The sequence below is a fragment of the Strix uralensis genome, chromosome 1 (genome assembly GCF_047716275.1).
Source record: "Strix uralensis isolate ZFMK-TIS-50842 chromosome 1, bStrUra1, whole genome shotgun sequence".
In the NCBI taxonomy this organism is placed as follows: Eukaryota; Metazoa; Chordata; class Aves; order Strigiformes; family Strigidae; genus Strix; species Strix uralensis.
Window position 1 is genome coordinate 8,524,920 of NC_133972.1, and position 14,612 is coordinate 8,539,531.

Sequence of the window (14,612 nt, forward strand, 5' to 3'; positions counted from 1 at the left end):
AAAACTTTGGATGCCAAAAATTAATCTTTGAGAGGTAAAATGGGGGTTTGTGCCCTAAAATTGAGAGCTTGGAGTAGGAAAATGAGGCTTTTAATCTGAAAAAGGAGGTTTGTGCCCTAAAATTGAGATATTGGTGAAGAAAAATGAGGCTTTTCACCCAAAAATTGAGAGCTTGTCCCTAAAATTGAGAGCTTGGAGTAGGAAAATGAGGCTTTTAATCTGAAAAAGGAGGTTTGTGCCCTAAAATTGAGATATTGGTGAAGAAAAATGAGGCTTTTCACCCAAAAATTGAGAGCTTGTCCCTAAAATTGAGAGCTTGGTGCAGAAAAATGAGGCTTTTCACCCAAAAATTGAGAGCTTGTCCCTAAAATTGAGAGCTTGGAGTAGGAAAATGAGGCTTTTAATCTGAAAACGGAGGTTTGTGCCCTAAAATTGAGATATTGGTGCAGAAAAATGAGGCTTTTCCACCCAAAAAAGGTGGGTTTTACCCTAAAATTGAGAGCTTGGTGAAGAAAAATGATTCTTTTCACCCGCAGAAATGCGGTTTCTGCCCTAAAATGGAGAGCTTGGTACAGAAAAATGAGGCTTTTCATCTGAAAAATGCAGGTTTGGCCTTAAAATTGCGCTATTGGTGCAGAAAAATGAGGCTTTTCACCCAAAAAAGGGAGCTTGTCCACAACATTGAAATATTGGTGCAGAAAAATGAGGCTTTTTAGGTGAAAAAGGTGGGTTTGGTGCTAAAATTGAGAGCTTGTTGCAGAAAAATGAGGCTTTACGTGTGAAAAAGACGGTTTGTGCCCTAAAATTGAGAGCTTGGAGTAGGAAAATGAGGCTTTTAATCTGAAAAAGGAGGTTTGTGCCCTAAAATTGAGATATTGGTGCAGAAAAATGAGGCTTTTCCACCCAAAAAAGGTGGGTTTTACCCTAAAATTGAGAGCTTGTTGCAGAAAAATGAGGCTTTTCAGCAGAAAAAGGTTGTTTCCGCCCTAAAATTGAGAGCTTGGTACAGAAAAATGAGGTTTTTCACCCCAAAAGCGTGGGTTTAGCCCCCATGATAGGGTTTGTGCTGTATAAAAGTAGAGTTAGGGCCCAGGAAACGAGGCACTGCTGCATAAAAGGGAGGTTGTTACCTGTAGAATCAAAACTTTGGATGCCAAAAATTAATCTTTGAGAGGTAAAATGGGGGTTTGTGCCCTAAAATTGAGAGCTTGGAGTAGGAAAATGAGGCTTTTAATCTGAAAAAGGAGGTTTGTGCCCTAAAATTGAGATATTGGTGCAGAAAAATGAGGCTTTTAACCTGAAAAAGGAGGTTTGTGCCCTAAAATTGAGATATTGGTGAAGAAAAATGAGGCTTTTCACCCAAAAATTGAGAGCTTGTCCCTAAAATTGGGAGCTTGGAGTAGGAAAATGAGGCTTTTAATCTGAAAAAGGAGGTTTGTGCCATAAATTGAGATATTGGTGAAGAAAAATGAGGCTTTTAATCTGAAAATTGAGAGCTTGTCCCTAAAATTGAGAGCTTGGTGCAGAAAAATGAGGCTTTTCACCCAAAAAAGGAGAGCTTGTCCATAACATTGAAATATTGGTGCAGAAAAATGAGGCTTTTCAGGTGAAAAAGGTGGGTTTGGTGCTAAAATTGAGAGCTTGGTGCAGAAAAATGAGGCTTTTCTGGTGAAAAGGGCATTTTGTGCCCTAAAATTGCGAGCTTGTTGTAGGAAAATGAGGCTTTTTTACCCGAAAAAGGCAGGTTTTACCCTAAAATTGAGAGCTTGTTGTAGGAAAATGAGGCTTTTTTACCCGAAAAAGGCGGGTTTTACCCTAAAATTGAGAGCTTGTTGTAGGAAAATGAGGCTTTTCAGGTGAAAAAGGCGGGTTTTACCGTAAAATTGAGAGAGTGTTTCCGAAAAATGAGGCTTTTCAGGTGAAAAAGGTGGGTTTGGTGCAGAAAATTGAGAGCTCTGTGCAGAAAAATGAGGCTTTTTCACCCGAAAAAGGCATTTTGTGCCCGAAATTGAGAGCTTGGTGCAGAAAAATGAGGCTTTTCACCCCAAAAACGCGGGTTTAGCCCCCATGATAGGGTTTGTGCTGTAAAAAAGGAGAGGTAGGGCCCTGGAAACGAGGCACTGCTGCATAAAAGGGAGGTTGTTACCTGTAGAATCAAAAGCTTGGATGCCAAAAATTAATCTTTGAGAGGTAAAATGGGGGTTTGTGCCCTAAAATTGAGAGCTTGGAGTAGGAAAATGAGGCTTTTAATCTGAAAAAGGAGGTTTGTGCCCTAAAATTGAGATATTGGTGCAGAAAAATGAGGCTTTTAACCTGAAAAAGGAGGTTTGTGCCCTAAAATTGAGATATTGGTGAAGAAAAATGAGGCTTTTCCCCCAAAAAATGAGAGCTTGTCCCTAAAATTGGGAGCTTGGAGTAGGAAAATGAGGCTTTTAATCTTAAAAAGGAGGTTTGTGCCATAAATTGAGATATTGGTGAAGAAAAATGAGGCTTTTAATCTGAAAATTGAGAGCTTGTCCCTAAAATTGAGAGCTTGGTGCAGAAAAATGAGGCTTTTCACCCAAAAAAGGAGAGCTTGTCCATAACATTGAAATATTGGTGCAGAAAAATGAGGCTTTTCAGGTGAAAAAGGTGGGTTTGGTGCTAAAATTGAGAGCTTGGTGCAGAAAAATGAGGCTTTTCTGGTGAAAAGGGCATTTTGTGCCCTAAAATTGCGAGCTTGTTGTAGGAAAATGAGGCTTTTTTACCCGAAAAAGGCAGGTTTTACCCTAAAATTGAGAGCTTGTTGTAGGAAAATGAGGCTTTTTTACCCGAAAAAGGCGGGTTTTACCCTAAAATTGAGAGCTTGTTGTAGGAAAATGAGGCTTTTCAGGTGAAAAAGGCGGGTTTTACCGTAAAATTGAGAGAGTGTTTCCGAAAAATGAGGCTTTTCAGGTGAAAAAGGTGGGTTTGGTGCAGAAAATTGAGAGCTCTGTGCAGAAAAATGAGGCTTTTTCACCCGAAAAAGGCATTTTGTGCCCGAAATTGAGAGCTTGGTGCAGAAAAATGAGGCTTTTCACCCCAAAAACGCGGGTTTAGCCCCCATGATAGGGTTTGTGCTGTAAAAAAGGAGAGGTAGGGCCCTGGAAACGAGGCACTGCTGCATAAAAGGGAGGTTGTTACCTGTAGAATCAAAACTTTGGATGCCAAAAATTAATCTTTGAGAGGTAAAATGGGGGTTTGTGCCCTAAAATTGAGAGCTTGGAGTAGGAAAATGAGGCTTTTAATCTGAAAAAGGAGGTTTGTGCCCTAAAATTGAGATATTGGTGAAGAAAAATGAGGCTTTTCACCCAAAAATTGAGAGCTTGTCCCTAAAATTGAGAGCTTGGAGTAGGAAAATGAGGCTTTTAATCTGAAAAAGGAGGTTTGTGCCCTAAAATTGAGATATTGGTGAAGAAAAATGAGGCTTTTCACCCAAAAATTGAGAGCTTGTCCCTAAAATTGAGAGCTTGGTGTAGAAAAATGAGGCTTTTCACCCAAAAATTGAGAGATTGTCCCTAAAATTGAGAGCTTGGAGTAGGAAAATGAGGCTTTTAATCTGAAAACGGAGGTTTGTGCCCTAAAATTGAGATATTGGTGCAGAAAAATGAGGCTTTTCCACCCAAAAAAGGTGGGTTTTACCCTAAAATTGAGAGCTTGGTGAAGAAAAATGATTCTTTTCACCCGCAGAAATGCGGTTTCTGCCCTAAAATGGAGAGCTTGGTACAGAAAAATGAGGCTTTTCATCTGAAAAATGCAGGTTTGGCCTTAAAATTGCGCTATTGGTGCAGAAAAATGAGGCTTTTTAGGTGAAAAAGGTGGGTTTGGTGCTAAAATTGAGAGCTTGTTGCAGAAAAATGAGGCTTTACGTGTGAAAAAGACGGTTTGTGCCCTAAAATTGAGAGCTTGGAGTAGGAAAATGAGGCTTTTAATCTGAAAAAGGAGGTTTGTGCCCTAAAATTGAGATATTGGTGCAGAAAAATGAGGCTTTTCCACCCAAAAAAGGTGGGTTTTACCCTAAAATTGAGAGCTTGTTGCAGAAAAATGAGGCTTTTCAGCAGAAAAAGGTTGTTTCCGCCCTAAAATTGAGAGCTTGGTACAGAAAAATGAGGTTTTTCACCCCAAAAGCGTGGGTTTAGCCCCCATGATAGGGTTTGTGCTGTATAAAAGTAGAGTTAGGGCCCAGGAAACGAGGCACTGCTGCATAAAAGGGAGGTTGTTACCTGTAGAATCAAAACTTTGGATGCCAAAAATTAATCTTTGAGAGGTAAAATGGGGGTTTGTGCCCTAAAATTGAGAGCTTGGAGTAGGAAAATGAGGCTTTTAATCTGAAAAAGGAGGTTTGTGCCCTAAAATTGAGATATTGGTGCAGAAAAATGAGGCTTTTAACCTGAAAAAGGAGGTTTGTGCCCTAAAATTGAGATATTGGTGAAGAAAAATGAGGCTTTTCACCCAAAAATTGAGAGCTTGTCCCTAAAATTGGGAGCTTGGAGTAGGAAAATGAGGCTTTTAATCTGAAAAAGGAGGTTTGTGCCATAAATTGAGATATTGGTGAAGAAAAATGAGGCTTTTAATCTGAAAATTGAGAGCTTGTCCCTAAAATTGAGAGCTTGGTGCAGAAAAATGAGGCTTTTCACCCAAAAAAGGAGAGCTTGTCCATAACATTGAAATATTGGTGCAGAAAAATGAGGCTTTTCAGGTGAAAAAGGTGGGTTTGGTGCTAAAATTGAGAGCTTGGTGCAGAAAAATGAGGCTTTTCTGGTGAAAAGGGCATTTTGTGCCCTAAAATTGCGAGCTTGTTGTAGGAAAATGAGGCTTTTTTACCCGAAAAAGGCAGGTTTTACCCTAAAATTGAGAGCTTGTTGTAGGAAAATGAGGCTTTTTTACCCGAAAAAGGCGGGTTTTACCCTAAAATTGAGAGCTTGTTGTAGGAAAATGAGGCTTTTCAGGTGAAAAAGGCGGGTTTTACCGTAAAATTGAGAGAGTGTTTCCGAAAAATGAGGCTTTTCAGGTGAAAAAGGTGGGTTTGGTGCAGAAAATTGAGAGCTCTGTGCAGAAAAATGAGGCTTTTTCACCCGAAAAAGGCATTTTGTGCCCGAAATTGAGAGCTTGGTGCAGAAAAATGAGGCTTTTCACCCCAAAAACGCGGGTTTAGCCCCCATGATAGGGTTTGTGCTGTAAAAAAGGAGAGGTAGGGCCCTGGAAACGAGGCACTGCTGCATAAAAGGGAGGTTGTTACCTGTAGAATCAAAACTTTGGATGCCAAAAATTAATCTTTGAGAGGTAAAATGGGGGTTTGTGCCCTAAAATTGAGAGCTTGGAGTAGGAAAATGAGGCTTTTAATCTGAAAAAGGAGGTTTGTGCCCTAAAATTGAGATATTGGTGAAGAAAAATGAGGCTTTTCACCCAAAAATTGAGAGCTTGTCCCTAAAATTGAGAGCTTGGAGTAGGAAAATGAGGCTTTTAATCTGAAAAAGGAGGTTTGTGCCCTAAAATTGAGATATTGGTGAAGAAAAATGAGGTTTTTCACCCCAAAAGCGTGGGTTTAGCCCCCATGATAGGGTTTGTGCTGTAAAAAAGGAGAGGTAGGGCCCTGGAAACGAGGCACTGCTGCATAAAAGGGAGGTTGTTACCTGTAGAATCAAAACTTTGGATGCCAAAAATTAATCTTTGAGAGGTAAAATGGGGGTTTGTGCCCTAAAATTGAGAGCTTGGAGTAGGAAAATGAGGCTTTTAATCTGAAAAAGGAGGTTTGTGCCCTAAAATTGAGATATTGGTGCAGAAAAATGAGGCTTTTAACCTGAAAAAGGAGGTTTGTGCCCTAAAATTGAGATATTGTTGCAGAAAAATGAGGCTTTTAACCTGAAAAAGGAGGTTTGTGCCCTAAAATTGAGATATTGGTGAAGAAAAATGAGGCTTTTCACCCAAAAATTGAGAGCTTGTCCCTAAAATTGGGAGCTTGGAGTAGGAAAATGAGGCTTTTAATCTTAAAAAGGAGGTTTGTGCCATAAATTGAGATATTGGTGAAGAAAAATGAGGCTTTTAATCTGAAAATTGAGAGCTTGTCCCTAAAATTGAGAGCTTGGTGCAGAAAAATGAGGCTTTTCACCCAAAAAAGGAGAGCTTGTCCATAACATTGAAATATTGGTGCAGAAAAATGAGGCTTTTCAGGTGAAAAAGGTGGGTTTGGTGCTAAAATTGAGAGCTTGGTGCAGAAAAATGAGGCTTTTCTGGTGAAAAGGGCATTTTGTGCCCTAAAATTGCGAGCTTGTTGTAGGAAAATGAGGCTTTTTTACCCGAAAAAGGCGGGTTTTACCCTAAAATTGAGAGCTTGTTGTAGGAAAATGAGGCTTTTCAGGTGAAAAAGGCGGGTTTTACCGTAAAATTGAGAGAGTGTTTCCGAAAAATGAGGCTTTTCAGGTGAAAAAGGTGGGTTTGGTGCAGAAAATTGAGAGCTCTGTGCAGAAAAATGAGGCTTTTTCACCCGAAAAAGGCATTTTGTGCCCGAAATTGAGAGCTTGGTGCAGAAAAATGAGGCTTTTCACCCCAAAAACGCGGGTTTAGCCCCCATGATAGGGTTTGTGCTGTAAAAAAGGAGAGGTAGGGCCCTGGAAACGAGGCACTGCTGCATAAAAGGGAGGTTGTTACCTGTAGAATCAAAAGCTTGGATGCCAAAAATTAATCTTTGAGAGGTAAAATGGGGGTTTGTGCCCTAAAATTGAGAGCTTGGAGTAGGAAAATGAGGCTTTTAATCTGAAAAAGGAGGTTTGTGCCCTAAAATTGAGATATTGGTGCAGAAAAATGAGGCTTTTCCACCCAAAAAAGGTGGGTTTTACCCTAAAATTGAGAGCTTGTTGCAGAAAAATGAGGCTTTTCAGCAGAAAAAGGTTGTTTCCGCCCTAAAATTGAGAGCTTGGTACAGAAAAATGAGGTTTTTCACCCCAAAAGCGTGGGTTTAGCCCCCATGATAGGGTTTGTGCTGTAAAAAAGGAGAGGTAGGGCCCTGGAAACGAGGCACTGCTGCATAAAAGGGAGGTTGTTACCTGTAGAATCAAAACTTTGGATGCCAAAAATTAATCTTTGAGAGGTAAAATGGGGGTTTGTGCCCTAAAATTGAGAGCTTGGAGTAGGAAAATGAGGCTTTTAATCTGAAAAAGGAGGTTTGTGCCCTAAAATTGAGATATTGGTGAAGAAAAATGAGGCTTTTAACCTGAAAAAGGAGGTTTGTGCCCTAAAATTGAGATATTGGTGAAGAAAAATGAGGCTTTTCACCCAAAAATTGAGAGCTTGTCCCTAAAATTGGGAGCTTGGAGTAGGAAAATGAGGCTTTTAATCTGAAAAAGGAGGTTTGTGCCATAAATTGAGATATTGGTGAAGAAAAATGAGGCTTTTAATCTGAAAATTGAGAGCTTGTCCCTAAAATTGAGAGCTTGGTGCAGAAAAATGAGGCTTTTCACCCAAAAAAGGAGAGCTTGTCCATAACATTGAAATATTGGTGCAGAAAAATGAGGCTTTTCAGGTGAAAAAGGTGGGTTTGGTGCTAAAATTGAGAGCTTGGTGCAGAAAAATGAGGCTTTTCTGGTGAAAAGGGCATTTTGTGCCCTAAAATTGCGAGCTTGTTGTAGGAAAATGAGGCTTTTTTACCCGAAAAAGGCGGGTTTTACCCTAAAATTGAGAGCTTGTTGTAGGAAAATGAGGCTTTTCAGGTGAAAAAGGCGGGTTTTACCGTAAAATTGAGAGAGTGTTTCCGAAAAATGAGGCTTTTCAGGTGAAAAAGGTGGGTTTGGTGCAGAAAATTGAGAGCTCTGTGCAGAAAAATGAGGCTTTTTCACCCGAAAAAGGCATTTTGTGCCCGAAATTGAGAGCTTGGTGCAGAAAAATGAGGCTTTTCACCCCAAAAACGCGGGTTTAGCCCCCATGATAGGGTTTGTGCTGTAAAAAAGGAGAGGTAGGGCCCTGGAAACGAGGCACTGCTGCATAAAAGGGAGGTTGTTACCTGTAGAATCAAAACTTTGGATGCCAAAAATTAATCTTTGAGAGGTAAAATGGGGGTTTGTGCCCTAAAATTGAGAGCTTGGAGTAGGAAAATGAGGCTTTTAATCTGAAAAAGGAGGTTTGTGCCCTAAAATTGAGATATTGGTGCAGAAAAATGAGGCTTTTCCACCCAAAAAAGGTGGGTTTTACCCTAAAATTGAGAGCTTGTTGCAGAAAAATGAGGCTTTTCAGCAGAAAAAGGTTGTTTCCGCCCTAAAATTGAGAGCTTGGTACAGAAAAATGAGGTTTTTCACCCCAAAAGCGTGGGTTTAGCCCCCATGATAGGGTTTGTGCTGTAAAAAAGGAGAGGTAGGGCCCTGGAAACGAGGCACTGCTGCATAAAAGGGAGGTTGTTACCTGTAGAATCAAAACTTTGGATGCCAAAAATTAATCTTTGAGAGGAAAATGGGGGTTTGTGCCCTAAAATTGAGAGCTTGGAGTAGGAAAATGAGGCTTTTAATCTGAAAAAGGAGGTTTGTGCCCTAAAATTGAGATATTGGTGAAGAAAAATGAGGCTTTTCACCCAAAAAAGGAGAGCTTGTCCATAACATTGAAATATTGGTGCAGAAAAATTAGGCTTTTCAGGTGAAAAAGGTGGGTTTGGTGCTAAAATTGAGAGCTTGGTGCAGAAAAATGAGGCTTTTCTGGTGAAAAGGGCATTTTGTGCCCTAAAATTGCGAGCTTGTTGTAGGAAAATGAGGCTTTTTTACCCGAAAAAGGCAGGTTTTACCCTAAAATTGCGAGCTAGTTGTAGGAAAATGAGGCTTTTTTACCCGAAAAAGGCGGGTTTTACCCTAAAATTGAGAGCTTGTTGTGGGAAAATGAGGCTTTTCAGGTGAAAAAGGCGGGTTTTACCGTAAAATTGAGAGAGTGTTTCCGAAAAATGAGGCTTTTCAGGTGAAAAAGGTGGGTTTGGTGCAGAAAATTGAGAGCTCTGTGCAGAAAAATGAGGCTTTTTCACCCGAAAAAGGCATTTTGTGCCCGAAATTGAGAGATTGGTGCAGAAAAATGAGGCTTTTCACCCCAAAAACGCGGGTTTAGCCCCCATGATAGGGTTTGTGCTGTAAAAAAGGAGAGGTAGGGCCCTGGAAACGAGGCACTGCTGCATAAAAGGGAGGTTGTTACCTGTAGAATCAAAAGCTTGGATGCCAAAAATTAATCTTTGAGAGGTAAAATGGGGGTTTGTGCCCTAAAATTGAGAGCTTGGAGTAGGAAAATGAGGCTTTTAATCTGAAAAAGGAGGTTTGTGCCCTAAAATTGAGATATTGGTGCAGAAAAATGAGGCTTTTCCACCCAAAAAAGGTGGGTTTTACCCTAAAATTGAGAGCTTGTTGCAGAAAAATGAGGCTTTTCAGCAGAAAAAGGTTGTTTCCGCCCTAAAATTGAGAGCTTGGTACAGAAAAATGAGGTTTTTCACCCCAAAAGCGTGGGTGTAGCCCCCATGATAGGGTTTGTGCTGTAAAAAAGGAGAGGTAGGGCCCTGGAAACGAGGCACTGCTGCATAAAAGGGAGGTTGTTACCTGTAGAATCAAAACTTTGGATGCCAAAAATTAATCTTTGAGAGGTAAAATGGGGGTTTGTGCCCTAAAATTGAGAGCTTGGAGTAGGAAAATGAGGCTTTTAATCTGAAAAAGGAGGTTTGTGCCCTAAAATTGAGATATTGGTGCAGAAAAATGAGGCTTTTAACCTGAAAAAGGAGGTTTGTGCCCTAAAATTGAGATATTGGTGAAGAAAAATGAGGCTTTTCACCCAAAAATTGAGAGCTTGTCCCTAAAATTGGGAGCTTGGAGTAGGAAAATGAGGCTTTTAATCTGAAAAAGGAGGTTTGTGCCCTAAAATTGAGATATTGGTGCAGAAAAATGAGGCTTTTAACCTGAAAAAGGAGGTTTGTGCCCTAAAATTGAGATATTGTTGCAGAAAAATGAGGCTTTTAACCTGAAAAAGGAGGTTTGTGCCCTAAAATTGAGATATTGGTGAAGAAAAATGAGGCTTTTCACCCAAAAATTGAGAGCTTGTCCCTAAAATTGGGAGCTTGGAGTAGGAAAATGAGGCTTTTAATCTGAAAAAGGAGGTTTGTGCCATAAATTGAGATATTGGTGAAGAAAAATGAGGCTTTTAATCTGAAAATTGAGAGCTTGTCCCTAAAATTGAGAGCTTGGTGCAGAAAAATGAGGCTTTTCACCCAAAAAAGGAGAGCTTGTCCATAACATTGAAATATTGGTGCAGAAAAATGAGGCTTTTCAGGTGAAAAAGGTGGGTTTGGTGCTAAAATTGAGAGCTTGGTGCAGAAAAATGAGGCTTTTCTGGTGAAAAGGGCATTTTGTGCCCTAAAATTGTGAGCTTGTTGTAGGAAAATGAGGCTTTTTTACCCGAAAAAGGCGGGTTTTACCCTAAAATTGAGAGCTTGTTGTAGGAAAATGAGGCTTTTCAGGTGAAAAAGGCGGGTTTTACCGTAAAATTGAGAGAGTGTTTCAGAAAAATGAGGCTTTTCGGGTGAAAAAGGTGGGTTTGGTGCAGAAAATTGAGAGCTCTGTGCAGAAAAATGAGGCTTTTTCACCCGAAAAAGGCGGGTTTTACCCTAAAATTGAGAGCTTGTTGTAGGAAAATGAGGCTTTTTTACCCGAAAAAGGCGGGTTTTACCCTAAAATTGAGAGCTTGTTGTAGGAAAATGAGGCTTTTCAGGTGAAAAAGGCGGGTTTTACCGTAAAATTGAGAGAGTGTTTCCGAAAAATGAGGCTTTTCAGGTGAAAAAGGTGGGTTTGGTGCAGAAAATTGAGAGCTCTGTGCAGAAAAATGAGGCTTTTTCACCCGAAAAAGGCATTTTGTGCCCGAAATTGAGAGCTTGGTGCAGAAAAATGAGGCTTTTCACCCCAAAAACGCGGGTTTAGCCCCCATGATAGGGTTTGTGCTGTAAAAAAGGAGAGGTAGGGCCCTGGAAACGAGGCACTGCTGCATAAAAGGGAGGTTGTTACCTGTAGAATCAAAAGCTTGGATGCCAAAAATTAATCTTTGAGAGGTAAAATGGGGGTTTGTGCCCTAAAATTGAGAGCTTGGAGTAGGAAAATGAGGCTTTTAATCTGAAAAAGGAGGTTTGTGCCCTAAAATTGAGATATTGGTGCAGAAAAATGAGGCTTTTCCACCCAAAAAAGGTGGGTTTTACCCTAAAATTGAGAGCTTGTTGCAGAAAAATGAGGCTTTTCAGCAGAAAAAGGTTGTTTCCGCCCTAAAATTGAGAGCTTGGTACAGAAAAATGAGGTTTTTCACCCCAAAAGCGTGGGTTTAGCCCCCATGATAGGGTTTGTGCTGTAAAAAAGGAGAGGTAGGGCCCTGGAAACGAGGCACTGCTGCATAAAAGGGAGGTTGTTACCTGTAGAATCAAAACTTTGGATGCCAAAAATTAATCTTTGAGAGGAAAATGGGGGTTTGTGCCCTAAAATTGAGAGCTTGGAGTAGGAAAATGAGGCTTTTAATCTGAAAAAGGAGGTTTGTGCCCTAAAATTGAGATATTGGTGAAGAAAAATGAGGCTTTTCACCCAAAAAAGGAGAGCTTGTCCATAACATTGAAATATTGGTGCAGAAAAATTAGGCTTTTCAGGTGAAAAAGGTGGGTTTGGTGCTAAAATTGAGAGCTTGGTGCAGAAAAATGAGGCTTTTCTGGTGAAAAGGGCATTTTGTGCCCTAAAATTGCGAGCTTGTTGTAGGAAAATGAGGCTTTTTTACCCGAAAAAGGCAGGCTTTACCCTAAAATTGCGAGCTTGTTGTAGGAAAATGAGGCTTTTTTACCCGAAAAAGGCGGGTTTTACCCTAAAATTGAGAGCTTGTTGTGGGAAAATGAGGCTTTTCAGGTGAAAAAGGCGGGTTTTACCGTAAAATTGAGAGAGTGTTTCCGAAAAATGAGGCTTTTCAGGTGAAAAAGGTGGGTTTGGTGCAGAAAATTGAGAGCTCTGTGCAGAAAAATGAGGCTTTTTCACCCGAAAAAGGCATTTTGTGCCCGAAATTGAGAGATTGGTGCAGAAAAATGAGGCTTTTCACCCCAAAAACGCGGGTTTAGCCCCCATGATAGGGTTTGTGCTGTAAAAAAGGAGAGGTAGGGCCCTGGAAACGAGGCACTGCTGCATAAAAGGGAGGTTGTTACCTGTAGAATCAAAAGCTTGGATGCCAAAAATTAATCTTTGAGAGGTAAAATGGGGGTTTGTGCCCTAAAATTGAGAGCTTGGAGTAGGAAAATGAGGCTTTTAATCTGAAAAAGGAGGTTTGTGCCCTAAAATTGAGATATTGGTGCAGAAAAATGAGGCTTTTCCACCCAAAAAAGGTGGGTTTTACCCTAAAATTGAGAGCTTGTTGCAGAAAAATGAGGCTTTTCAGCAGAAAAAGGTTGTTTCCGCCCTAAAATTGAGAGCTTGGTACAGAAAAATGAGGTTTTTCACCCCAAAAGCGTGGGTGTAGCCCCCATGATAGGGTTTGTGCTGTAAAAAAGGAGAGGTAGGGCCCTGGAAACGAGGCACTGCTGCATAAAAGGGAGGTTGTTACCTGTAGAATCAAAACTTTGGATGCCAAAAATTAATCTTTGAGAGGTAAAATGGGGGTTTGTGCCCTAAAATTGAGAGCTTGGAGTAGGAAAATGAGGCTTTTAATCTGAAAAAGGAGGTTTGTGCCCTAAAATTGAGATATTGGTGCAGAAAAATGAGGCTTTTAACCTGAAAAAGGAGGTTTGTGCCCTAAAATTGAGATATTGGTGAAGAAAAATGAGGCTTTTCACCCAAAAATTGAGAGCTTGTCCCTAAAATTGGGAGCTTGGAGTAGGAAAATGAGGCTTTTAATCTGAAAAAGGAGGTTTGTGCCCTAAAATTGAGATATTGGTGCAGAAAAATGAGGCTTTTAACCTGAAAAAGGAGGTTTGTGCCCTAAAATTGAGATATTGGTGCAGAAAAATGAGGCTTTTAACCTGAAAAAGGAGGTTTGTGCCCTAAAATTGAGATATTGGTGAAGAAAAATGAGGTTTTTCACCCAAAAATTGAGAGCTTGTCCCTAAAATTGGGAGCTTGGAGTAGGAAAATGAGGCTTTTAATCTTAAAAAGGAGGTTTGTGCCATGAATTGAGATATTGGTGAAGAAAAATGAGGCTTTTAATCTGAAAATTGAGAGCTTGTCCCTAAAATTGAGAGCTTGGTGCAGAAAAATGAGGCTTTTCACCCAAAAAAGGAGAGCTTGTCCATAACATTGAAATATTGGTGCAGAAAAATTAGGCTTTTCAGGTGAAAAAGGTGGGTTTGGTGCTAAAATTGAGAGCTTGGTGCAGAAAAATGAGGCTTTTCTGGTGAAAAGGGCATTTTGTGCCCTAAAATTGCGAGCTTGTTGTAGGAAAATGAGGCTTTTTTACCCGAAAAAGGCGGGTTTTACCCTAAAATTGAGAGCTTGTTGTAGGAAAATGAGGCTTTTCAGGTGAAAAAGGCGGGTTTTACCGTAAAATTGAGAGAGTGTTTCCGAAAAATGAGGCTTTTCAGGTGAAAAAGGTGGGTTTGGTGCAGAAAATTGAGAGCTCTGTGCAGAAAAATGAGGCTTTTTCACCCGAAAAAGGCATTTTGTGCCCGAAATTGAGAGCTTGGTGCAGAAAAATGAGGCTTTTCACCCCAAAAACGCGGGTTTAGCCCCCATGATAGGGTTTGTGCTGTAAAAAAGGAGAGGTAGGGCCCTGGAAACGAGGCACTGCTGCATAAAAGGGAGGTTGTTACCTGTAGAATCAAAAGCTTGGATGCCAAAAATTAATCTTTGAGAGGTAAAATGGGGGTTTGTGCCCTAAAATTGAGAGCTTGGAGTAGGAAAATGAGGCTTTTAATCTGAAAAAGGAGGTTTGTGCCCTAAAATTGAGATATTGGTGCAGAAAAATGAGGCTTTTCCACCCAAAAAAGGTGGGTTTTACCCTAAAATTGAGAGCTTGTTGCAGAAAAATGAGGCTTTTCAGCAGAAAAAGGTTGTTTCCGCCCTAAAATTGAGAGCTTGGTACAGAAAAATGAGGTTTTTCACCCCAAAAGCGTGGGTTTAGCCCCCATGATAGGGTTTGTGCTGTAAAAAAGGAGAGGTAGGGCCCTGGAAACGAGGCACTGCTGCATAAAAGGGAGGTTGTTACCTGTAGAATCAAAACTTTGGATGCCAAAAATTAATCTTTGAGAGGTAAAATGGGGGTTTGTGCCCTAAAATTGAGAGCTTGGAGTAGGAAAATGAGGCTTTTAATCTGAAAAAGGAGGTTTGTGCCCTAAAATTGAGATATTGGTGAAGAAAAATGAGGCTTTTCAGCAGAAAAAGGAGAGCTTGTCCATAACATTGAAATATTGGTGCAGAAAAATGAGGCTTTTCAGGTGAAAAAGGTGGGTTTGGTGCTAAAATTGAGAGCTTGGTGCAGAAAAATGAGGCTTTTCTGGTGAAAAGGGCATTTTGTGCCCTAAAATTGCGAGCTTGTAGGAAAATGAGGCTTTTTTACCCGAAAAAGGCAGGCTTTACCCTAAAATTGCGAGCTTGTTGTAGGAAAATGAGGCTTTTTTACCCGAAAAAGGCGGGTTTTAC